The sequence below is a fragment of the Canis lupus genome, chromosome 4 (assembly GCF_048164855.1).
Source record: "Canis lupus baileyi chromosome 4, mCanLup2.hap1, whole genome shotgun sequence".
NCBI classification, from domain to species: Eukaryota; Metazoa; Chordata; class Mammalia; order Carnivora; family Canidae; genus Canis; species Canis lupus.
The window spans coordinates 36469911-36497467 of NC_132841.1; the positions used below are offsets into that span (position 1 = coordinate 36469911).

The following is a 27557-nucleotide window of genomic DNA, read 5'->3' on the forward strand; positions in this document are numbered from 1 at the left end:
GGTCACCAGCAGAGAGGGGTGCGGTATGGGGGGAAATAGGTGATGGGGATTAAGGAGGGCACTTGTGGTGATGAGCACTGGGTGATGTATGAAAGTGTTGAACCACTACATTGTACACCTGAAACTAATATAGTACTGTATGTTAACTATACTGAGAGTAAAGTTAAAACTTAATATGAAAATTAAAACTATATTCTTTAATAAAATGGAAACATTGAATATTCAGGGATAAACCTTTCTTCTCCCAGTGGGTTTTTGATGTTCTCTTCTGATGACCCCAGAAAGGGGTTCCCAAGAGAGGGTTGCATGGACCAACAGACTCCCCTTCTTCACATTCAAGTTCTTCTTAGCAGTCTCCTGAGGGAGAAAACTGGGGGCATCATTCCCCCCACCCTGCTGCATCCTCCCATAGATTCCCATCTGATCCTTTTCACAAACACAGTTAAATCTTCAAAGTGTCATCATTTCCACACTTGATTTTTAGCACCTACTCTTGACTGGCATCCTAACAGCATGGTTTCATTAAAATTCTGCAAGGACATATGCCAGCTGACATATTTATGTCACTCCTATCTTTAAATCCATATAGTGCTTCCAGTTCCTAGGAAAATAAATTTCCCCTGCTACCAGACCATGGACTAGACTCCCATGGATCACATCAAGTCACTGCTTTCTTCTTAAGCCTACCTCTCCATGTTCCCAGTAAGTGGTCTTCAGGGTTGTGACATGGTACTTTCCCTTCTCTACCAACCTTGTATTTAGAAAGTTCTTCCCTGTGAGCTATTCTAAACCTCTTCTGTTTTTACTATATATCGCTTTAAAATTACATTTACTAAAAAATAAATAAATAAATAAAATAAAAATAAATAAATAAATAAATAAAATTACATTTACTTGAGAGGGGTGAGGAGAAGGATGGAACCTAGCAAGACTGCCTAAAAGAGGCACTTTTTTTTCTTTTAATTCCAGTGTAATCAATATACAGTGTTATGTTAGTTTCAGGTGTACAATATAGTGGTTCAACAGTTCCATATATTACTCAGTGCTCATTGAGATAAGTGTACTATTCATCCCCTTCACCTATTTCACCCATCCCCCTTCCCCTCTGGTAACCAACTGTTTGTTCTCTAGAGTTGAATCTGACAAAGAAGATATGTACCTATACACAATGGAATATTACTCAGCCATAAAAAAGAATGAAATCTTGCCATTTGCCACAACATAGATGGAGCTGGAAAGTATAATGCTAAGCGAAATAAGCCAATTGGAGAAAGACCACTATCATATGATTTTATTCATGTGAAGAATTTAAGAAACAAAATAGTGAACAAAGGATAAAAAAAAGAAAAAAAGAAAAGAAAAGAAAAGAAAAAGCGACAAACCAGAAAGAGGTACTTCTCTTTCCTCATTCACAGCATGAGAGCAAGTGCTCCAGAAGTTACACAATACCTTTGCTGAACTATTGTGTTCACATTTGGGGGCTGAACTTTTTTGGGTTTGAGAGATGGTTTCAGGATGTTCCAGATGTTTTTAAGGCACACATCTTGTAAAAATACTCATTTAAATGTTAAAACTCTATGGCTTAAGAGAGCATGTCAATTTATATTTTTCCTGTATGTACTGAATGTATTAGTGTTTGATGCTTCAGGTAATGATCAGGTTGTTCTATGATGACATGACATGGATAGGAAGAAGTAGAAGAGTACAAACTATTTGATAGCATCTTCCAGAGAGTCTATTTTTATGATTTTCAAATACAAACACTGCCTCACATGACCCCAATGCTTCCATTATTTCAACTTTTACTATGATTACTGCCATTATTACAGTGCTTCACAGTTGCTTAGTAAAATCTGTAACAGTCGAAGCACCAAGAGACCAAGATAGCTTTCTAGTACCACCTTGTGGCTAACCCACTAATACTCATTTTAAACTGTACTACATACCATCTTAGATTGGTAGATACATACATAAAGTACTAGCAAAATATACAATTTTTGATGCCTATATAATTATGTATGTAACAAATGAGAGAGCAGGAAGAAATTTTACGATTACTTAAACCTTAGGTGATAGGAACCAATTTATTCCACATACGCACAGGACTTAATTTCTCTCTAATTAACATAATCTCAGTTAATTCAGGGGCCCCCTAATCCATCCATTGGCTTGCTTCTCAGTTCTGGAGGATTTAAAGGGTGTCAAGTTATCGGGAAGTGTGGGAAGGGGTTTCTGATCCTTGGTTGTCAACTAACATAAGTCACTTCTGTGTCCTTCATTACTGTGTCCTTCACTGCCAGCCGCAAGACACCTTCAGGTCTGGTGTATAAATGCTGATTCTGGACCCCTCCTGCTGCTCTACACCACATTGAACCCCACCTGCCTACGCACACCACACCACCATTCTTTCATGGACTCTCTGGGGCTTCACCTGGGGAAGCAACACATGTCATTCTGTTCTAGGATCTCCCAAATCATCCAGAGTTTGTGTTTTTTTTTCTTCTAGAAGGGCTCAGGCTCCTTTTTAGTGACTCATGGGCATGTTAGTACCTGACTCCTTCCTCTCCCATGTGTCCCTTTATCTCCCAACCTACAGCCCCTGAAAACCATTCTTCTACTCTGTTTCAGTAAGTTTGACTTTTTTATTTTTTTTAAACATTCTACATATAAGTAATACTAGGCAGTATTTGTCTTTCTCTGTCTGGCTTATTTCACTTAGTATAACACCCTCTACTTTCATCCATGTCATAGCAAATGATAGGATTTCCTTCTTTCTTAAGGTTGAATAATATCCCATTGTATATAAAGAGAGAATACATATATCACATTTTCTTGATCTGTTCATTCATTGACAGACACTTAAATTGTTTTCATACCTTGGCTATTGTGAATAATGCTGCAATGAACATGAGAGTAAAGATATTTCTCCCAGGTAATGGTTCCATTTCCTTTGGATATATACCCAGAAGTGGGAAAGCTGGATGATCATATGGTAGTTCTAGTTTTAATTTCTTGAGGAACTTCCGTACTATTTTTTCCATTAAGAAACTATACGACTGAGCTAACAGACCACACCACAGAAAAGAAGCAGGCCTCTCCACAGTGGATCAATTTGTTCATATTTGGGAAAGACCCTGAGAACTAGATAGGATACTGAGAACTAGGTAAGACAGGTCTTGATGGCCTACAGCTCCCCAAGCCTTCAGAATCAATGCCTAGCCTTCCATTTCTCAAAGGAGGGCCTGTCTCCTCACAGGCAAGAAGGATTGATCTGGGCCATGTTCTTTGCAAACTACAGAACATTGTGTATTGGCAATGCTGGGATCTGAGACTTACCAGCCCAAATTGATGCCATTTCCCTTACATCCTCCCCTCTGGCCTGGCCTATGGGGATCTAGAACTAGGATACCCCCAGATTTCCTCTCCTAGAAGCAGGTACATGTGCTCACTGGAAGCTGATTCCTCTAGAAACTTCTGATCCATCAGTATAGCCCCTCAGGGCAGCTTCACCATCACCTACCTCCTAGTCTCCCCAAAAGTGCCAAATCGGCCTTCACATCGAGTCCATCCAATTTGCCCTCCTTTATATTGGCAAGTTAGTGAGTGTGGCAGGCAAGAGGTCCACCATCTCAGGCCTCAACATCTCAGTCCCTGGGGTGAGAAGGGTACAGCAGTGCCTACTGAGGAGGGCTGGGGCTTTACAGGAAGTAAGTACACAGGATGAGGATGAGAGGGAACCTTGAGAGGGAAACTTTGAGAGGAAATCCCTTATTTCCTGCCATCCCTAGGGTAAAGACCAAGCTTCCATAGCGCGAGATTCAGAGCTCTTCTGCATCTCAATGCTCCCAGGCTCTCCATTGTCGCCTCCCACCAACACAGAACTTCTAGCCTGTCTCAAATACTGAGTTAGACCTCTGTTTCTAACATGTTGTCTCATCCCTTCTGTCTTTTGAACATGAAACTCCATGCAGGCAAGATCCTGATCTGGTGTTCAGCACCTGGATGGAGCAGGGCCAGTCCCCAAGTCATTGAGCGTAAGGAACTGAACTGCCAGTTCAGGTCCACACTGGGGCATGGAAGCTGGGTTTCTGGCAAGTGCATGGAGCCAGAGCCCCTCACCACCATCTTTGGCTTCCCTGTTCCCCAGACCATTCACTTGGACATGCAGTTGGGTGAATGCACCAATGATTATGTGGAATTTACGGCCAACAACAAGCTGACCTGGCAGCATCTGTGCATGCAGTAGCCAGTAGAGCAAGTGGAGTAGACAGAGCAGATCCAGAAGGAACAGAAGTACTGGAGGGTGAGGGGCTTGGCTGCCCCAGTTGGGACAAGGAATGTGTAACCTCACAGAGAGTGAGTCTTCCAGCTCTTGGAGGAGAAGGACGATTCAGTCCTAGCCAGGTACCTTTCTGGCAGACCAATAAGAGCACCAATCAGTGAGTGTCATTGTGGTCCATTCTACAGACCTTCATCCTTGTGGCCATTGGCATCTGGCAGATGCAGCACCTCAAGTGCTTCCTTAAGCCAAGAAGCTAATGTAGATAAGCCCCAGAGACCTAGCATCCACTCACTATCCTTCTTTTGACTGATGAGAAGTGGCTTGGCCTGGAAAGGCTCTTGGCTTTCCCTACCGCTCCCAACCCCACAGGGTTTCCTTGCTACTTGAAGGGGGACAGAGGACCTCTTTGAACTGGTTCCTCAGCCAGCACTGGGGAGAAGATGGGTTTCCAATTGGAGATACTTGGATGGAAGAAGCTGTGAGCTCCTTTGTGACTCCATGATGCTAAGGAAGAAAGGTATAAGGGTGCTCCCAACCCCTGTGTTAAACAGGATGGATAAACTGTCCCAAGACGGAGAAATAAGAGTGAAATTAAACTGCATGCTTTCTAACCTAAATATTTATTCCTCCTTCTCTGCAATTCATTCTGGTATTTTATGTGTCTAACCAGATATTAACATGAAGCCCTTCATACAGTGGTGGGAGACTGATCCCAAAATGATTGGGATGAAGGGATGTGTCCCCAGAAGCCTTGGCAGCATGTGGAGAGCCCTTTCCAGAAAAGTCCAATTTGGGCCCAGCTTTTGGATAACCTGAGTGTTTTTGATGATCCTATGCCTGTCTCTGGGTTCTGGACAGATTTGTGTCATTCCTGTTACCCTGACTTCTGGGTTTTTCCAGATCAGATGAGCATATTGGTTTTCCTACCATTTTTCAGTCAGTCTTGGTCCCTATAATGTCATTGGTTAAATTTTTTCAGGAGATGCTTGCTTCTATAGCATTCTAAATTACTGTTTCCATTATATTGAGCATACCCTGTACTCAACCTTCACATGCACATACAAGTGTATATGACCAGGCATCCATGCCCCATTGCTTCTGCCTTATCTTATCCAAATTTTAGCCTGTACAAAGCCTGTACTGGTTGCCCTTTTGGAATATAATCATCTCTCATTTGATTTGGACATTTTCTGTTATAAGGAAATTCACTGGTTGGCACCTTCAACAAAATCAAGTCCAAAATGTCAAGGCCAAGGATGTCATTAAAAGGAGATTCCATGGAACACCTGGGTGATTCAGTGGTTGAGCATCTGCCTTCGGCTCAGGGAGTGATCCTGGAGTCCCAGGATCGAGTCCTGCATCAAGCTCCCTATATGGAGCCTGCTTCTCCTCCCTTTGCCTGTGTCTCTCATGAATACATAAATAAAAAAAAAAAAGGAGATTCCACATGAGGAGGGGAGTCATGACAGCCCCAGCTCCTGGCCCCTGAGAGACTCACATTCCCCTGGGATATTCATGAGGGATGACTGCAAGCCTTGGAATTGCTGCCCTTTTGTAGATATAGCTACAATTAGTCTCTGAAAGTATCCATAAGACTTACCTGAAGTCTCAGGAGGAGATGTGGAAACCATTGGAGAGTAACTTCTGATCAGAAAATGTGACCTAAAAAAAAAAAAAAGAAAAGAAAAGAAAAAGAAAATGTGACCTTAGGGTTCATTTCCCTCACTCAAAGCCAAGAGTGGGGTGTTCTGCTCTCCACTGCAAAGGAAATACAGTGACCCAGATAGGCATATCCTTGCCCACAGAGCCTGTAGTCCAACACCAAATGAGGCAGGAGATTGAACAAGTCATAAGGGTGATGCATGTTTCTGAGAATGGCACAGGCCCGGGGAAACATGACGGGAGTCCTAGCCTAGTCTAGATGGTCAGGAAGGTCTGATTTTTAGAACGAAGACTCATAATAGGAGTTAGCTGAAGGAAAACTCTTCTGGTCAGAGGATAGAGCACATAAGGAAACCCTAAAGTAAGATGATTTTTTAGCAGAAACTTTGCAGGTCAGAAGAAAGTGGCATGATGTATTCAAAGTGCTGAAAGGGAAAATCTCCAGCCAAGAATACTCTACCCAGCAAGGCTATCATTCAGAACAGAAGGAGAGATAAATGGTCTCCCAGACATACAAAAGTTAAAAGAATTCATGACCACTAAACCAGCCCTATAAGAAATGTAAGGGAGAATCTGTGAGTGAAAAACAAGAACCTTAAGTAAGACTAAGAAAAATAGGAAGCACAGAAGCAGCGAAAATAACTTTATCTGTAAAACTCAATCAAAAGAAGCATAAAATAAAAGGATATAAAATATGATAATGAATATCTCAAACATGAAGGAAAGAGGAGTAAAGCATGAGTAAAGAATGAGTTCAGGGGCAGCCCCGGTGGCTCAGTGGTTTAGTGCCACCTTTGGCCCAGGGCCTGATCCTGGAGACCCAGGATCCAGTTCCACGTCAGGCTCCTGCATGGAGCCTGCTTCTCCCTCTGCTTGTATCTCTGCCCCCTCACCCCTGTCTCTCATGAATAAATAATTTTTTTTTAAATCTTTAAAAAGAGAGAAAAAAGAATGAGTTCAAAAATAAGTGACAGCTTAATATAAATTGCTATATGTGGAAGATGTTATATATAAACTGAATGGTAAAAATAAATAAATAAATAAATAAATAAATAAATAAATAAATAAACTGAATGGTAAGCACAAATAAAAAAATAGTAATAGATATACAAAAAATAAAGAGTAAGGAATGCAAGTGTATCACTAAAGAAAATCAGCAAACCATAAAAGAGAAAAAGAGAAGGATCAAAGAAAAACTACAAAAACAACCGCAAAATGGATATATATATACCAACAATTTCTTTGAATGTAAATGGACTAAATTCTCCAATCAATCAAAAGACATAGGGTGACAGAGTTGATAAAAAACAAACAAACAAACAAAAAAAAACAAAAAACAACAAGACCCTCTATATGCTCCCTACAAAAGATTCATTTCAGGCCTAAAGACACCTGCAGATTGAAAGTGAGGGGATAGAAAAAACATTTATAATGCAAGTATATAAAAATATACATATATATATATAATGTAAGTGTATGTCAAAAGAACTCCAGAGTAGCAATAGTTTTATTAGGCAAAATAGACTTTAAAACAAAGTCTGAAAAAAGTAGAGACACTTGGGTGGCTCAGTGATTGAGCATCTGCCTTTGGCTCAGGGCATGATTCTGGGGTCCTCGGATCGAGTCCCATATTGGGCTCCCCACAGGGAGCCTGCTTCTCCCTCTGCCTATGGCTCTGCCTCTCTCCCTGTGTCTCTCATGAATAAATAAATAAAATCTGTTTTAAAAAATAAGTTTAAAAAATTAAAAAACAAATTCTGTAAAAAGAAACAAAGGACATTATATAATAATTAATAATAATAAACAATCTAACAAGAAGATATAACAGCTATAAATATACATGCACTCAACATGGGAGCAGCCAAATCTGTTAATAACAAACATAAAGGAACTAATTGATAGTAATACAACAATAGTATGGGGCTTCATGCTTAGCAAGGAGTCTGCTTGAGATTCTCTCTCTCCCTCTGCCCCCTCCCTGCCCCATGCTCTCTTATTCTTTAAAATAAATAAATAAGTATTTTTAAAAATAGTAGGGAACTTTTAACACCCCACTTGATCAATAGACAGATCATCCAAACAGAAAATCAACAAAGAAACAGTGGCTTTGAATGACACTGGAACAGATGGATTTAACAGATATATTCAGAATATTCCATCCTAAAACAACGGAATATACATTTTTTTCAAGTGTACATGAAACATTAGCCAGAATAGATAACATATTATGCCACAAAACAAGCTTCAGCAAATTCAAAAAGATCGAAGTCATACCATGAAACTTTTCTGACCACAAAGCTCTGAAACTAGAAGTCAACCACAAGAAAAAAACTGGAAAGACCACAAATATACAGAGGTTGAATAACACGCTACTAAACAATGAACAGGGGGCTGCCTGGGTGGCTCAGCAGTTGAGTGTCCACCTTTGTCTCAGGGTGTGGTCCCGGGGTCCTGGGATGGAGTCCCACATCAGGCTTCCTGCGTGGAGCCTTCTCTCTCTGCCTATGTCTCTGCCTCTCTCTATGTCTCTCATGAATAAATAAATAAAAATCTTTAAAAAAAAAAAAAAACAATGAATGAGTCAGCTAAGAAATCAAAAAGTACATGGAAACAAATGAAAATAAAAACACAATGGTCCAAAATGTTCGGATGCAGCAAAAATAGTTCTAAGAAGGAAGGTTATAGCAATACAGGCCTAACTCAAGAAACCAGAAAAATCTCAAATGAACAACCTAATCTTGCACCTAAAGTAGCTAGAAAAAGAATAACAAATGAAACCCCAAGCCAGCAGAAGGATGGAAATAATAAAGATTAGAGCAGAAATAAATGATATAGAAACTAAAAACCAATCGATCAATGAAACCAGGAGCTGTTTCTTTGAAAAGATCAACAAGGGGCACCTGGATGGCTCAGTCATTTAAGTGTTCAACTCTTGATCTCACCTTGCATCTCGGTATCAGGTTCATGAATTCAAGCCCTGCATCGTGGAGCCTACTTAATGAATGAAGGAAGAGAGAAAGAGGGAGGGAGAAAGGATCAGCAAAACTGATAAACCTCTAACCAGACTCATTAAAAGAGGGGGGGGGGATGGGAGGGGGAGAGGACACAAAGCAGCAAAATCAAAAATGAAAGAGAAATAACAACCAACACCACAGAAATACAAGCAATTGTAAGAATATTCTGAAAAACTATATGCCAAAAAATTAGACAACCTAGAAGAAATGGATAAATTCCGAGAAACATATAGTCTATCAAAACTGAAGCAGGAAGAAATAAAAAATTTGAACAGATTACTGGCTCAGTGGTTGAGTGTCTGCCTTGGGCTCAGGTTGTGATCCCTAGGTCCTGGGATGAAGTCCCGCATCAGGCTTCCTGCAGGGAGCCTGCTTCTCCCTCCTCTTGTGTCTCTGCCCCTCTCTCTCTCTTTCTATGCCTATCATAAATAAATAAAAATAAATAAATAAAAAATACTCATTCTACTCAAACTATTCCAAAAATAGAAGGAAAACTTCCAAACTCATTCTATAAGGCCAGCATCACTCTGATACCAAAAACAGATAAAGACATCACCAAAAAAGAGAGAGAGAGAGAGCACTATAGGCCAATATCTCTGGTGAACAAAGATGTAAAAATCCTCAACAAAATACTCACAAACAGAATCCAATAATACATTTAAAAAATCATTCACCACGTTCAAGTGGGATTTATTCCCAGGATTCAGGGGTAGTTCAATATTTGCAAATCAATGTGATACATCACACTGATAAAAGATAAAAATCATATGATCATTTCAGTAGATGCAGAAAAAGGATTTGACAAAGTACAACATCCATTCACAATAAAAGCCCTTAACAAAGTAGGTTCATACCTCAATATAAGAAAGGCTATATATGGGGGCACCTGGGTGCCCCAGTCAGTTAAGCACCTAACTCCTGGTTTCAGCTCAGGTCATGATCTCAGGGTCATAAGACTGAGTCCCATGTTGGGCTCTGTGCTCAGTGAGGAGTCTGCTTGAAGATTCCTTTCTTATCTTCCAGGTTCTGCTGGCTCCAGGTGTTCTTTGGCTTGTGGTTGTGTCACTTCAGTCTCTTATGAGGAAGGAATGTGCCTCACCAAGCTATCCCTCAGCTCTGTTACTAACTTAATAGTAAAAGAAATAAAGATTTCTGGCTCTGTTGGGTCTTCATTCCTTCATGTCCACAACTGGCTGAAATCCTTGGATGGAATATGCCTTTCTAAATTGCCAGTCTCCCCTCCTTTTTTTTTTGTCTGTCGAGAACTTGCCTCTTCCCCAATGATTAACCCCAGAAGACCACCCTTTCCAGGGGGACCCTGTCCCTTACCCATGGAAGTGAGACCTTATCCTGACACATATTAATAGGGCAACAAGTCACAAATTACCACAATCTCCCCTCCCCCTTTTTGAATGTTTGGACTTTACTGGCAGTTGAGTTTACAACCACTACTTCAACCCATTCTTGTAGCCAAACAAAAAAGAAAATACATTCATTTATTCATCCAACAAGTATTTACTGTGCATGTATTTTGTGCAAGCCATTGTTCCAAGCTCAAGAGATGGACACAAATATAGATTATATTCTTTGCTCACAATTATTTATTCCCTTCTTGAGCATGGCATCCTAGCAGTAGAAGAATACATTCATGCCCTTTTTCTTGTGGCTTAGCAGAGCCTCCCAACAGAGTAGTGGGAGTATACTTCAAACAAAAAAGAAATTAAAAATAACTTGAAACAAATGAAAATGGAAACACAATTACCAAAACTTGTGGGATGCATCAAAAGCAGTTTGAAGAGGAAAGTTTCTAGTGATAAATGCCTTCACTAAGAAAAAAGAAAGATCTCAAACAACCTAACTTTACACTTCAAAAAAACTAGGGGGAAAAAAACCTAAGCCTAAAGCTATAGAAAGAAGGAAATAACAAAGATTAGAATAGAAATAAAGGAAATAGAGACCAGAAAAACAGTTTTTAAAAGATCAACAAAACTAAGCCGGCTTTTTGAAAAGATAAACTACATTTTTTTTTAGTAGAATTTTACTTTAATATGTGAAAAAAAAAAAAAAAACACCCAAAACCCTAATAGGTTAAAACAAGTCAAACAACCACTCCACACAGATAAAACCTTCCAAAGGTCAACTGAAGTAATCCAGAGCTAAAACTGAATTGTGCAGATTTTCGATGAAGTCACCTGTCATGTAACACAAACAAAAGTCAATTATTTACACACTAGGCAAGCCCTCTAAGAAATGTGCCCCAAGAAGCATTAACCTTTGTTTTTCTGTGTGTGCCATCCTGAAGACTTGTACATTTTTTTAAGATAATTTAACCTTTTTAACAGAATGTGATCTCTACCAGGTGGTAATGCTTTGGTACTATTCATCTAGGACTGCTCATCCTAAAACTTGACATTTCCCCAAAGATCTGACTCTGCTTTAGAAGTTTCAATATAGATAAAAATCTTTTATCAAATATCAATATGGAGGTGACACAGGATGCAGCATATACAGTCAGGTTACCTCCCTGTATATTTAGAGATTACTCCTTCAAGGTATTTGCACCAGAGCTTAGTCTGTCCTGCTTCATATTCAGTAGTACAGGTTTGAATCATCAGAACCTTGGCAAGACCTTATTTTTTCAGAATTATTAACAACTACCTCTAGGGGCAAGTCCATGTCACTGAGTTATGACAAATTTATTATCATGAAGGAAAACAAGGATAGCCATCTTAAAAAATGCCCCAACCACTGCTTCTCAATATAGAAAGACTAAAACTACATACGTTTATCATACAACAAATCCCATCTCTGTCCCCTGAAATTCCCCTAGTTTCATTCATTAGAAGGGGATTAAAAAAAAAAAAGACTTAAAGAGCACTTTACAGCAGCATTCAGCTTTCCTATGAAATACTCAGCATCTTAAATATTACGTACACTTCTTTTTTTCTTTCAGTAAGCTAGACACTGGCTTCAGAGTTTATGGAACTGGAGAAGAAATAACTCATTCAAAACTATTCTAGAAATTGTCTTTTGGCAGAATAGCATGTATCCAAGTTAAAAATAGGAGGGTTTTGTTGCTTTGTTTTCTTTCCAAAATTTAAATCATTTTTGTTCCCCTTCTACCTAAACCTCAGTCACCACTCCTGAGTGGAGATGGGCAGAGGCTCTGGCCCCTGCTCCTCCGGCTTCTCAGCAGCTGCTTTCTTGTTGCTGCAGCAAGGCTTGAATAGATGTGTGTCAATGAGGACTTCCCCAAAACGGCCTTTATAGATAATTCCACAACATATTTTCTGTCTTTTCCAGTATGTGAGATCTAAAAAGGAAAAAACCGGCGTTCTGTTAGAGCCAGAGGCCATCTCTGTGTCTGAGCCATCATCTGACTGGTTACTATAACAAGGAGATTGAGCTGGGGAGGCACTTGAGGTGGTACTATGAGCGTCAGAATTGTGACGTTTAAATTCCTTCTGTAGTTTACTGATCTGGTTGCTTTTTATCCTGTTTCCAGATAGAGTTTTCACTTTCTTTGGTTTCAAAGTAGTCTTCAGACTGGGTCCTGCCCTTGCATCTACCACATGATTCCAGGTTTTTTTTTTTTGATCCTGCTGGCAACTTCTTCCATCTTTTCACAAGCAGGACACAGGCATTACAGATGTCTCCTGAACGAGTTTCATGCAACCCAAAACAGCTCTGGAAGTCCTTTTCTTTCTTTCTTTCTTTTTCTATTTTAAAGATTTATTTATTTATTTATTTATTTATTTATTTATTTATTTATTTATTTATTTATTTATGATAGACAGAGAGAGAGAGAAGCAGAGACACAGGCAGAGGGAGAAGCAGGTTCCATCCCGGGAGCCTGACGTGGGATTCGATCCCGGGTCTCCAGGATTGCGCCCTGGGCCAAAGGCAGGCGCTAAACCGCTGCGCCACCCAGGGATCCCTGGAAGTCCTTTTCATAGCGTTTACTGTCAGTGAATCGAGAACTGGAGGACTTCGCTCTGCAAATACAGCAGCCCTCTATACTTCAGTACATCTTTGGCTTGTGAAAACCAAACATCTTTTCTTCTGGGCAATAGTCTCCCCAAGGCAGCCGTTCCACGCGCAATAACGTTCCCGAGGTGCGGAGTGCACCCCAAGCCAACCACCCCCCGGCCAATCGCTCCCTCCTCCTCAACTGCCTTGTCTAGAAAGATTGTCTCCTGCAGTTCTGCAGTTGCTACCGCTGGCCGGGAAGGTGTAGATTCTGCTTTCCCTCTGACAAATAAACTAAATTGACAAACTTTTAGCTAGACTGAGAGAAGACTCATAAATGAAATCAGTAATGAAAGAGGAGATATCTGTGTGATATTATGTGTCTGATATCACAGAAACACAAAGGATCATGAGAGACAATGTTAAGAGAACACCAAAACAAGTGGACAATCTAGAAGAAATGGATAAATTTCTAGAAATATACAATTTACCAAGACTTAATTACGAAAAAATAGAAAATCTGAACAGATCAACAATGGGTAAGGAGATTGAATCAGTAATTTAAAATTTCCAAAAAAAGAAAGCCGAGGACCAGATAGCTTCACTGGAGAATTCTACTAAGCATTTAAAGAATAATTAATGCCAATACTCATTGAACTTCCAAAAAATTAAAGAGAAAGGAACACTTACTTCCCTTTTTTTTTTTTTAAGATTTTATTTATTTATTCATGGGAGACACACAGAGAGAGAGAGGCAGAGACACAGGCAGAGGGAGAAGCAGGCTCTGTGCAGCGATCCCTGGTCTCCAGGATCAGGCCCTGGGCTGAAGGCGGCACTAAACCGCTGAGCCACCAGGGCTGCCTGGAACACTTACTTCCAAATTCATTTTAAGAGGCTAGCATTACCCCAATACCAAAACCAGATAAGGGATAGTAAAGAAAGAAGACAACAGGCCAATATCTCTCATCAATATGAATGCAAAAATTCTCTTAAATATTAGCAAATATCTCTTAATTTTATCTCTTAAAATATTAGCAAATCAAATTCTACAGCACATTAAAAGTACCATATACTGAGGCACCTGGGTGGCTCAGTGGTTGAGCATCTGCCTTTGGCTCAGGACATGATCCTGAGATCATGTGGGATTGAGTCCCACATCAGGCTCCCCCTGGGGGGCCTGCTTCTCCCTCTGCCTATGTCTCTGCCTCTCTCTCTCTCTGTGTTTCTCATGAATAAATAAATTAAATCTTAAAAAAAAAAAAGAACACTGTCATTATCTCAATAGATGTAGAAAAAGCATTTGACAAAATACAACATCCTTTCATGATAAAAACTCTCAATAAATTGGGCACGGAAGGAACATATGTCAGCATACATGACAAGCCAACAACTGACACTGTATTTCATGGTGAAAGGTTAAAAGCTTTTCCTCTAAATCAGGAACAAAACAAGGGTACCCCTCTCACCACTCCTAGTCAACATATACTGGAAGTGTTAGCCAGAGCAATTAGGCAAGGGAAAAAAGATATACAAATTGGAAAGGAAGAAGTAAAATTGTCTTTATAGATATAGCATATGTTATATATATTATAGATGTTATATATAAGAAATCCTAAAGGCTCCACAAAAAAAAACTGTTAGAACTAATCAACAAATTCAGGGCTACCTAGTTGGCCCAGTCTATTAAGCATCTAATTCTTGATTCCAACTCAGGTCATAATCTCAGGGTTGTGGGATAGAGCTCCACACTTAGTGGAGAGTCTGCTTAAGAATCTCTCTCTCCTTCTCCCTCTGCCCCTCCCCACTGTGCATGCACTTTCTTCTAAAACAAATCTTTTTAAAAAAAGAACTAATCAAGAGATTCAGTAAAGTCGCTGGATACAAAATCAACATACAGAAATCAGTTTCATTTCTTTTTTTTTCTTTTTTTTAAAGATTTCATTTATTTATTTGAGAGAAAGCACAAGCAGGTGAAGGAGCAGAGGGAGAGGGACAAGCAGACTCCCCACTGAGCACAGAGCCAGACATGAAGCCCAGTCCCAGGATCATGACCTGAACCAAAGTCAGGAGCTTAACGACTGAGCCACCCAGGTGCCCTTCAGTTGCATTTCTAAATACTAACACTAAAATACCTGAAAAAGAAAGAAAATTACTCCATTCACGATAATATCAAAAATAATAAAATACTCAGGAATAAATTTAACCAAGGAGGTGAAGGAGTCACTCTGTACACTGAAAATTTTAAGACTTTGATGAAAGAAATTGAAGACACAAATAAATGGGAATGTGTCCTAAGTGTCCCATAGACTGGAATAATTAATCTTGTTAAAATTTCCATACTATCCAAGGCCATCTATAGATTTAATATAATCTTTATCAAAATTCTAAAGGGATTTTTCACAGAAACAGAAAAATAAATCCTAAAGTTCATATAAACCACAAAAGATTCCAAATAACCAAAGCAATCCTAAGAAAGAAGAGGGGTACCTGGGTGGCTCAGTTGGTTGAGTATCCAGCTCTTGGTTTGGGCTCAGGTCATGTTTTCATGGGTCCTGACATCAAGCCCCTCATGGGGATCTGCATTCCACAGGGAGTCTGCTTGGGATTCTCTCCCTCTGCCTCTCTCCCAAATCATGCACTTTCTCTCTCTCTCTCTCTCTCTCTCTCAAATAAATAAGTAAATCTTTTAAAAAGAAGAAGAAGAACAAAGCTGGAGGTATTACTCTTCCTGATTTCAAACCATACTACAAATCTATCATAATCAAAACAATATGATACTGGCATAGATACATAGACCAATAGAACATAATTGAGAGCCCAGAAATAAACCTTCACATCTATGGTCAACCAATATTTGACAAGAGCCCCAAGAATACTCAGTGGAAAAAAAGATAATCTCTTCAAGAAATGGTGTTGGGAAACCTGGATAATCACATACAGAGGAGTAAAATCGGACTCCTATCTTACCCCACTTGCAAGTTAACTCAAAATATATGAAAGACTTAAACATGTGACCTGAAACTGTAAAACTCCTAAAAGAAAACATAGGGGAAAAACCCCTTGACATTGGTCTTGGCAACAATTTTTCTGAGATGACACCAAAAGCACAAGCAACAAAATCAAAATTCGTAAGTGGAACTATAGCAAACTAACCTAAAAAACAGAACTCACTGAAACAGAGTAGAATGCTGGTTGCCAAGGATTGGTAAGAGGGGGTGGGAAAAATGGAGAGAAGTAGGTCAAAGAGTACAAACTTTCAGTTATAATAAGAATAAGTCCTGTGGATCTAAGGTACAAAATGGTGACTATAGTTAACAATATCTTATTATATACTTAAAATTTGCTAAGAGAATGGATCTTAAATGTTCTCACCACACACATAGAAAAGGTAGTTACATGAGGTGATGGATATATAAACTAACTTTATTGTGATTTCATTTCACAAAATAGATGTAAATGAAATCATCACATTATACACCTTAAACTAACACTTATTATTTGTCAATTACATCTCAAAGCTGAGGATGGGATGGCTTTAAAACTTTTATACATCAAGGGATACTATCAGGATAGTGAAAAGTCTGGGATCTAATATCCAAAACATATAAAGAATACTTACAGCTCCACAATAAAAAGAAAACCCAATAAAAAAAAAAGGGCAAAGGATTTGAATAGAAATTTCTCCAAAGAAAATATACAAGTGGCCAATAAGCACACAAAAAGATGCTCAACATCATTAATCATTAAGGAAATCCAAACCATAACCACATGAGATACTAGCTCACACCTGGATGCTATAATTTTTTAAATAATAAATAACAAGTATTGATGAAGATATGGAGAAATTGGAACCTCATACATTGCTGGTGGGAATGTAAATAGAGCAGAAGCTGTGTAAAACAGCTTAGCAGTTCCTCTAAAAGGCAATAGAGGGTTACCATATGACCCAGCAATTCCACTCTTGGGTATTTATTCAAAGAATTGAAAAGATATGTTCACACAAAAACTTATACCTCAATGTTCATAGCAAAATAATTCCTAATAGCCCAGAATATAAATAAGCCAAATACCCAGTGATTAATGGATAAACAAAATGCAGTATATCCATACAATGTAATATTAGTCAATAATGAAGTAGTACTACATGCCACAGCATGAATGACCCTTGGAAACATTAAGCTAAGGAAAGAAGCCAGACACAAAAGGCCACATATTGTATGATTCCATTTATCTGAAACATCCAAAATAGGCAAATCCAATACAGAAAATAAATTAATGGTTTCCAGGGACTGGGAGTAACTGCTTAGTGGATATGTGGGTTTCCCTTTTGGGTGACAGAATGTTCTGGAATTAGGAAGTGACCATAACTGAACAATATTGTGAATATTCTAGAAACCACTGAGCTATGCACTTTTAAATGGCTAAAATAGTTAATTTTATTTCAATTAAATTTTATTAAATTAAACTTTATTTATTTTATTTCAATTAAAGAACCTATGCATTTATTATAATATTGTAATATTAAGGTAAACAACAACATGAGTAATAATGGTAATAGAACACCATTGGAAATAAACAGCATCACCTTTTGACTGAGCATTGGCAATTAATAGGAAAGTAGCCTTTCCTGAATGAGTTACATTCTAAGACAACAATTTTTAATTGATAAAGGAAAGTTCTTCCCTACAGAAATGTTCCAGCTAATAAATGTGGAAGAAATTATGTTAGAAAAAAGGAGTTAGAAAATGAATTAGAGGGGTGCCTGACTGGCTCAATCAGTGGAGTGGTAGGACTCTTGATCTCAAGGTTGTTAGTTTAAGCCCCATGTTGGATATAGAAATTACTTAAATATATATGTATATATATTTTTTAAAAAGAAAATGAATTCGAAAAATCACCATCTTGCAGCCACTACTGGAAAAATTGGGTCAGGCAATAATGAATGGATAAAGAAATGTGGTACACATACACAATGGAATATTACTCAGCCATAAAAAAGAATGGAATCTTGCCATTTGCTATGACATGGATGGAGCTAGAGTGTATTATGCTAAGTGAAATAAGTCATTCAGAAAAAGACAAATACCATGTGATTTCACTCATATGTGGAATTTAAGAAGCAAAACAGATAAACATATGGGAGGGGGAAAAATGGAAAAAGAGAGGGAAGCATACCATAAGAGACTCTTAAAGATAGAGAAAAAGCAGGGTTGATGGAGGGAGGTGGGCAGGGAATAGGCTAGATGGGTGATGAATATTAGGAGGGCATTTGTTGTAATGAGCACTGGGTGTTATACGTAAGTAATAAATCACTGAATTCTACTCTTGAAACCAACATTACATGACATGTTAACTAACTAGAATTTAAATTAAAATTTGGAAAAAAAATAGAGTCAGGCAATGATCAGTAGATAAAGTCCTTAGATGAGAGGTTGATGGGAAACTTCATGGCAGAGAGATCAGATTAAACTCACTGATCCGGGATCCCTGGGTGGCGCAGCAGTTTGGCGCCTGCCTTTGGCCCAGGGCACGATCCTGGAGACCCGGGATCGAATCCCACATTGGGCTCCCGGTGCATGGAGCCTGCTTCTCCCTCTGCCTGTGTCTCTGCGCCTCTCTCTCTCTGTGACTATCATAAATAAATAAAAATTAAAAAAAAATAAAAAATAAAGATTAAACTCACTGATCCATTGTAGCCTATCTCAAAGCAGGACAGACCTCCATATGAGTTGCAATATGAAGCATACAGATCATTGATGATGTAATCTTGCTATAAAGAGTTAAATGTAGAGGCACCTGGTTGGCTCAGTCCATTAAGCAGCTGACTCTTGGTTTCCACTCAGGTCATGGTCTCAGGGTTGTGAGATCAAGCCCCACATTAGGCTTCGCCCTGGGTATGGAGCCTGCTTAAGACTCATTCTCTTTCTCTCTCTCTCTCTCTCTCTCTCTCTCTCTCTACCCCTCCCCAATCCCTCTCTTTCTTTCTCTCTCTCCCCCTCTCTAAAAAAAATTTAAAATTAAACTTGAATTTAATCAGGCCTCTAGTATCATTTCCATTTATAGATATTCAAGAAATCGAGGTGTAAGTTAAATGACACTCTAAGAAGGCAAGTAAACTATCTTTGGGTCTTCTAAAAAACACAGTTACACCAGGAATCTTGTGCAAAGGCTCTCAAGAGAAACCTGCAGGGAAGTGAAGGAGGCAGAGTAGGACAGGGAAAAGGGCTAAGAATGAGTGGTTTCAGCTGAAACCTAGGCTTCTTCTAATTTCCCCCCCTGCTGCCACCAAAGCTCTGGAATGTGACCACCACCACAGGATTGGACCCCCCAAGACTTCAGTACCCCTGTGTCAGTCACTCACTGGCTGCCTGCCATGGTGAAGAAGGTATACTCAGGTTAGCCAAGAGCAATTCTCTAGAAGCAATTCTGAATAGGGGGCAGCTGTGAGCCCTTAGCACCCAACATTCACTGCAGCCAGGAATTGGATGTGCCAGTAAGGGATGCTGAGCAGAGCTGCAATATTGCCTACTGTACAGACAGACTGAGAGCCATTCTACAGGATGATCAGTCATTGACTCAGAATAAAAGGGAGACTGCTTGCCATTAAAACAGACTTAAGGGCAGCCCTGGTGGCGCAGCGGTTTGGCGCCGCCTGCAGCCCAGGGTGTGATCCTGGAGACCCAGGATCGAGTCCCACATCGGGCTCCTTGCATGGAGCCTGCTTCTCCCTCTGCCTGTGTCTCTGCCTCTCTCTCTCTCTGTGTCTCTCATGAATAAATAAATAAAATATTTTAAAAAATAAAAAATAAAACAGACTTAAAGAGGGGTGCCTGGGTGGCTCAGTCAATTAAGCGTCTGCCTTCAGCTCAGGTCATGATCTCAGGGTCCCAGGATCGAGCCCTGTGTAGGGATCCCTGCTCAGTGAGGAGTCTGCATCTCCCTCTCCCTCTGCCCCTTCCTCCCACTTGTGCATTCTCCCCTCCCTCAAATAAATAAATAAAATCTTTTTTAAAAAAAGAAAACAGACTTAAAGAGTTATCATCGTGTCCAAATGTCGGGCCTTTACACATAACAGTAAAAATACACTAAAAAATTCATCTATGAACTGTTAATAGTTGACACCAAAGAACCAATGTTAATTTAAGTATGATAATGGCATTATGGTTATAAAGGAAACAGTCATTTTTTTAAAGATATATATACCAAAGTTTAAAGGTAAAATGGCAAAATGTCCGAGATGCCTGAAAATACAAAGTGACAAAGCAAATACAACATAATCTTGGTAATTATTCAATCTAAAGAATACATTTAGGGGGCGCCTAGGAGCCCCTCATCGTGCTCCATATTCCATGTGGGATTCTCTCTCCCTCTCGCACACTCTCTCTAAAAATAAATCTTAAAAAAAAAGAGTATATGAGTCCACTGTCAAACTTCTGTATCTGTCTGTTTGCCGATTTATTTATTTATTTATTTATTTATTTATTTATAGCACAAGCAGTGGTGCAAGGTAGAGGAGCAGAGGGAGAGATAGTATTCCAAGCAGGCTCCATGCCAACTCAGAGCACAACATGGGGCTTGATCCCACAAACCTGAGGTCATGACCTGAGCTGAAACAGACTGAGCCACACAGGCGCCCCTCATAATATTTTAAAAGGAATAAATAGGTGGAAGAATCAGACCTGGTCAAACACAACTCTTTGACCCTCCACCCACTCTTTTCTAGCTCCAGGAAAGTTCCTAGACAGTCTGCTCCCTCTATTTGTCTGTGACACTTTGGAATAGAAGAGTGGACAGCAGGCAGCAATGAACAGCTGTACAGAGGGGACCACCAACCTGGGCCTTCCAATTCTCCCTCTCCAGCTCTTCCCATGCCCCTCCTTGGCCTCTCTCCCCCATCAGTTCCCTGAGCCTCTCACCAATGGAGGCTCAAGTCACCCACCTTCTCCAGAACCTCATCTCTTCCTGGTCCTCCCTAAGGCCTCCTAGGACAGCAGGTACCCCCAAGTCAATCGTCAAATCCTTCCCTGCAGAGGCTGTTGAGCAAAGCACCAGCTGCAGACACCAGGATGGCCAAGGGGTCAGTACCAAGGCACCATTATTTAACCTCACCTGCGCCTCCCTGGCCTGTCCCGGGCACTGAGACAGGCAATCGTCTCAAATGGGAGGATGCCTGCCCTCTACTGGCCACAGGCCGCTCTGGCCTCCAGCTGCCTCCCTTAACCTAAGAAGAAGGAAGAAGTAGAACAGAAGGCAGGGACAGGAGGACTTGTCCCAGAGGATGAGGGCTATAGAGGGAAGAAGGAGGAGGAAGGAAGTGTCCTGTGGAACTGGCAAACAGAGAAAGGCTTCCAGGTGGGGGCAGGAGCATGATGGACAGCAGAGGAGAGCAGAGACTATTTCTCTGCCTGCCTGCCTTCCTTTTAGTCTTTTCATTTATTCTTAAAACAGACCTAGGGGGGATCAAGGGCTTGACTCTCACTTTGACAATGGGACACAAACGAGTAAGACTAGTGGTCTGGGAGAGACACTCACATAAATAGAACTATGCCCAGGGATCAGGATCATAAGGGGGTGGAGGGAATGATGTGCTGTGCGCATCCAGGGGAAGTACAGTGATAACTCTTCACAGTAGAGTGAGCCCTGGAAATTTCCCAGGCCTACAGCAGAAGCCAAAAGCCACAGGTCCAGAGCTTCCAGGGTAGTGGGGAGGAATATAGAGAAGGGTAATGAGCCCAAACAGGATTTCAAAGGGACAGCAGGGCAGAATTATGGGGAGGTGGCTACAGCATGGGGACACTCCAATCTCATCTTGGGCATGGTTTTGAAAAATTCAACTAAGTAAATTTGAAGATCCAGTTGGCTTTATTCAATAATTCATGAATAGGCCAGCATCCCATCCAGCAGATAGAAAGGAGCTGCAAGAAGCTATACAAAATAGAAAGCTTTTAGGGTCACCTGGGTGGCTCAGTCAGTTGAGCATCTGTCTTCGGCTCAGGTCATGATCTTGAGGTCCTGGGATCGAGCTCCAAGTCAGGCTCCCACTCAGCAGGGAGTCTGCAAGTCCTCTGCCACCACCCCGCCCCCAGTTTGTGTGTTCTCTCTCTGTCAAATAAATAAAATCTTTTTTTAAACTTTTATAGGCAGAAGAGGAAAATGCATGGATTGTTTCAAGCAAGATCACCTGCCTTTGGGGAAGGAAAGAGATCTATCAGGTGGATTAACTCACCAATACTCACCAGTTAAGATTATATTCCTGAAAGGGACAGAAACTACAATGAGATTAGGTATTAAGTCTTGGTTTGCTAACATAGGGCTCAGAACAAGTGACTCTACTGGGTCCTGTTGTTTCTTTTTAATAGCACCAAGAGGCTCAGGCAAGGGATAATGAGGGGTCACAAGGGAGGGACCCAGGTTTCACTTAAGCCATGGGGAGGCTGTGAAGACTGCCATAAGGACAGCAATAGCCTGTAGGGAGAAGTGGAGAACACCAAGCACAGTGGAGACAGAGGCCAGATGACCTGGAGAACTGACTTTAGCAGCTGAGTTGGAAAACACCAAGGCTGAGAGCCCTGGGCAATCATGACTTCAGGGAATTTTGAGCCTCTGGCAGCCTCACAAAGAGCTATGGGCCTTTATAGGTCATAATGCTCCTGAGAGACAGAGGCCCAAATCAAAGTCAAGAGACACATACCCTGCAAGGGCCCAACACAGCACCAGGTGAGAGATGCCCAGGTACCCTCCTAAGGGCCCAGGCCTGATGAAGAGCTTCATTTCCCCAAAGGGGTCTCACTGGATGGGTTCCTGATATGAATTAATGGAGAAGAAGCGGCAGAGAGAAAAACCCAATGTTGATTTCAAATGGGAGCAACAGTTTGCCAAGTGTTTTACACCCATTGCTCCTTTGTATAATGTAGTATTTCTGCCTTCCTATAAGATAATTGTTTGCTACCATATTATGGAGATGGCTGGATTTTCTTCAAATTCAGAAGCAACTTTTGGTGTGGTTTGAGTTAAAATATGAACTATATAATACATTTGAAATTTGGTTTTGAAGGAAGCATTTCATGTATTTTTACTATCATAAACTAGAATATGTATGGGGGAGGGGGTAAGTACCCCTGTAACAATTTTGAGCTAAATTCAGAAATTTATGTGTATTTAATTTTGCGTTCATTTTATAATTAAGGAAGGGACTGGTAGCTCCAAATCTTCATTAGTTCTTCTTAAGCATTTACTTTTGGTGTTCTTTTATCAAGAAGTACATATGACCATGACTTCTTATGACTTTCTGTCTGCCTCTTCCCCCAAACCCATGAAAAGCAGCAAAGAAAATGAGGAATAGCAACTCCTCATCTTTGATTTAAGGAGGGAAACCTCTAACTCCAAATTGTAGAATCAATGAGAAGGACTGCCAAGGGCAGGAACAGCAGGCCATATAGGCAGGAGCCCATAGCTCTTTACGAGGCCATATAGGGAGACCTTCAAGGCAGGGCCAACACAGAACACAGATCTAGAGGCCAAGAAAACAAGCACATTTGATACAGTAGAGTGGAAGGAGACACGGAGCTAAGAGAGATAAGGAGCACCTGGCAAACCTTGGGAAGCAGAAAGGGACTCCAGGAGAGGTAACAGCCCTACAGCTGCTGCTCTTTATCAGTTCAGCAAAGGAGAGGTTAGCAGCCTCAGACCCAAACACCTTCTTATTAGGCTTCCCCATGAGATAGTGCAAATACTCTGGCCTCTCCCCAGTATCATCTTTGTGAAAACAGTTAATCTAAGAAGAATTCAACCACAAAATGAATAGGCAAAGAATCTGTAGTGGGGAGGCAGGGGGTGGCAGTGGCAGGGAGGAAGATAGAGATTAAGTAAAGGAGCAAATGAAGAACATTTCTCAAAAAGATTTTATCGCAGGGAAGTATTATGAACAAAGCTTTTCCTCCAAGAACTCACAGAATGTACAAAGTGTATCACTTCCATTATGTGAGACAAAGTCAAAATATAAGTGCGCAGTGAAGAAATGGTAGAAGAGCAGAAAGAAATGGAAACAAATTTTTCTAGCAGAGCTCAGGAAAAAGAGAAAGATGAGAATTTGACTGTCGATGAATGAAAGGCTACACATGAGGCCAGGAGAGGATGGGAAGGAAGGCACTGAGGATAACAAGCAAAGACGGAAAGGAGAGGACTGAGAAAATTAAGAAAGATGATTGAAATAGAGTGAATAAGGAAAAAGGATTAGAGAAAAATGGTAGACACAGAGCAAAAGGGATCTACTAGACACATAGTTGGAATGCCTGAAGAAACAAGAGAAAGAAAAGAAATACTCAAAAACGATTTTAAAATAACAGATAGTAGGGGGATCTGAGTGGTTCAGTCAGTTAAGCATCTGCCTGTGGCTCAGGTCATGATCTCAGAGTCCTGAGATAGAGCCCTACATCAGGCTTCCCTGCTCAGTGGGGAGTCTGCTTCTCCCTCTCCCTTTGCCCCTCCTCCCTGCTCATTCTCTCTCTCTCTCTCTCTCTCTCTCAAATAAATAAAATATTTTTAAAAAATAAAAAGAAAATAGCAGGTAGTAGAAACAACTCAATGTCTATCAGTTAATGAATAAACAAAATGCCATCTCTCCATACAATAGAATATTATTCATCCATAAAAAGGAAGGAAATTCTATACATGCTATGACATGGATGAACCTTGAAAACATTATGCTACATGAAAGGAAAAAGACACAAATGTCATAATATTGTATGATCCCAATTCTGTGAATTGTCCAGAATAGACAAATCCATAGAGACAGAAGTAGGTTAGTAAACTGTCATTGGTTGGAGAAGGAAAGAAACAGAATGTCCCCTAATAGGTATGGGGTTTCCTTTTGGGGCAATGAAAATGTTCTGGAAGTAGATAGTAGTGATGGTTGCACAATCTTGCAACTGTACTAAGAACCACTGAATTGTATATTTAAGAGGATAAATATACTATAATAATAGGATGTGAAATATATCTTAGTTTTTAAAAAATGACTCAGGTGAAAACAAGACAAAAATCAGGTGACTCTTACCAAATAGAAGAAATTTTGAATCCACGCATTCAAAATGGCACTACACCCTATCCCAGAAAACAGCTCTCATACATCAGTCAGCACTGAGACATTGCCTGCAAAGACACTGAATTTCAGATAAAGCAAGAATCTCATGGCATTCAAGCCAAAAAGAAACAAGCACACAAAAATCAAGCCACTTGGAAGGGATAGATCAGGCTGCCTTCAGAAACTCCAAGCAACCTTCAATATCAGCAGATAATGCAGCAATGTCTACAAAGTGATGGAGGAAAATAAATATGACCCAACTTCATGCCCAAATTTCACACAAGTATCAAGGCAACAGAGAGATGTTTTCAAAGTTTCAGAACTCATGAAGAACCTGCTAGAAAATGCTCTGCATCACTTGCCATCAGGGAAATACAAATCAAAACCACAATGAGATACCACCTCACACAAGTGAGAATGGGGAAAATTAACAAGGCAGGAAACCACAAATGTTGGAGAGGAGGTGGAGAAAGGGGAAGCCTCTTGCACTGTTGATGGGAATGTGAACTGGTGCAGCCACTCTGGAAAACTGTGTGGAGGTTCCTCAAAGAGTTAAAAATAGATCTGCCCTATGACCCAGCAATTGCACTGCTGGGGATTTACCCCAAAGATACAGATGCAGTGAAACGCCAGGACACCTGCCCCCGATGTTTATAGCAGCAATGTCCACAATAACCCAACTGTGGAAGGAGCCTTGGTGTCCATCGAAAGATGAGTGGATAAAGAAGAGGTGGTTTATGTATACAATGGAATATTCCTCAGCCATTAGAAATGACAAATACCCACCATTTGCTTCCATGTGGATAGAACTGGAGAATATTATGCTGAGTGAAATAAGTCCATCGGAGAAGGACAATCATCATATGGTTTCACTCATATGGGGAATATAAGAAATAGTGAAAGGGATTTTAGGGGAAAGAAGAGAAAATGAGTGGGAAATATCAGTGAGGGTGACAACATGAGACACACCTAACTCTGGGAAATGAACAAGGGGTAGTGGAAGGGGAGGTGGGCGGGGGGTTGGAGTGACTGGGTGACAGACTGAGGGGGGCACTTGCCGGGATGAGCACTGAGTGATATACTATATGTTGGTAAATCAAACTCCAATTATATATATATATATATATCCAGTATGTGTGTGTATATATATATATATATAGCATATAGCATATATATATAGTATATATAACAGGTATATAGCCTGCTAGAATCTCACTACTTGCTCTGTCATCTACAGCATCAGCCTCATGTGGGAGATGCCAGTCAGACTTGCAGACTTTCAAGCCCCGTCCTAGATCTACTTAACCAGAATCAGCAGTTTCACATGATCCCCAGGTGAATCTTATGAACATAAAAGTTGGAGAAGCACTGTCATAGAAGATGATTTTCAGCCAAAGATGAATAGAAAAACTAGTGACTACGCCAGCAACAAAGTCAGTGGTTTTGTACTGAATGCATTTAAATGTACAGCAGAGACAAAAACAACTGCAGGATTTATGGCTCCAGGACACAGATTTAGAAATAATTTTAAAAACTGGCTTCAGAAGTGGTGGAAGAGAATACAAATATGCTGACTTTCTCATCTTTCCCAGCAGAAGAGTAAATAGATACTAGTCTAAGCTAATAAGTAATAAAGATATACTTAAGGGAATAAGACAGGATGGCATAGCAAAAACAGGCAGTTAAGTAACTGAATGCATAGAAAATGCTAAATGCAAGGATGCCCCCTACTTCCCCAACCCCAGCTCAGGGCCTGGTGGTGATGGCAGCCACACCCCTCCCTCTAGGCAGGAGATTGGAGGGCTTTTTCCTGGAAAATCTGACCCCCCAGCAAATGGCTCACATCATCACCCACTGTGGAGCTCCCATTATGTTTCCCTAGTCCCCAGTTGTTTTGTTTTTTAAAGATTCTTACCCTTTTTTAAAGATTTTATTTATTTAGTCATGAGGGACACAGAGAAAGAGGCAGAGACATAGGAAGAGGGGAAAACAGGCTCCCTGCCAGGAGTCTGATGCAGGATTCTATCCCAGGACCTCGGGATCACGACCTGAGTTGAAGACAGATGCTCAACCACTGAGCCATCCAGGCATCCCTCATAGCCTCCAGTTTTAATCATAAACAATGAACAAGGAACCAGGAGTTGCCAGACATCTGAGAAAAATGTCTAACACATTGAAGCAAAAGAGAAAAAAAATCAATGTGGAGGTAATAGACACTATAGGAAATAGATGCTATTCAGGGAAAGAACATTTTATGTATGTGTTAGAACTCTTCAAATTAGGGGCATCTGGGTAGCTCAGTTGGCTAAGTGTCTACCCAGAGTCCTGGGATCGAGTCCCACATCGGGCTCCTTGCATGGAGCCTGCTTCCCCCTCTGCCTGTGTCTTTGCCTCTCTCTCTCTCTCTCTCTCTCTGTGTGTGTGTTTCTCATGAATAAATAAAATCTTTTTTTTAAAAAAAAGAACCCTTCAAATTGTACACCCAAATAAGTGAATACTACTGCATGTAAACTTTAAAATTAGTAAGATTTTTAAAGCTATCATTGAT

At 40.3% G+C, this 27557-nt stretch overlaps 2 long non-coding RNA genes and 1 pseudogene across 2 annotated transcripts in view; 1 reads left to right on the top strand and 2 right to left on the bottom strand.

Annotated features, from left to right (window-relative positions):
* LOC140632175 (uncharacterized) overlaps positions 1–20976 on the bottom strand; it is a 29093-nt gene extending 8117 nt beyond the window's left edge. Inside the window, exons 1-2 of the long non-coding RNA XR_012029693.1 lie at positions 20867–20976; positions 5883–5944 (exon numbers count right to left, since the gene is read on the bottom strand). This is a non-coding gene — a long non-coding RNA (uncharacterized lncRNA). The remainder of the gene's footprint in view (positions 1–5882; positions 5945–20866) is intronic.
* On the bottom strand, positions 12055–13027 carry LOC140631546 (SIN3-HDAC complex-associated factor-like; annotated as a pseudogene).
* Positions 20977–21056: 80 nt separating the features above from the next.
* On the top strand, positions 21057–27426 carry LOC140631547 (uncharacterized). The gene is made up of 3 exons (XR_012029087.1): positions 21057–21279; positions 22068–22139; positions 26247–27426. It is a non-coding gene; the product is annotated as an uncharacterized lncRNA (long non-coding RNA).
* Positions 27427–27557: the final 131 nt, after the last annotated feature.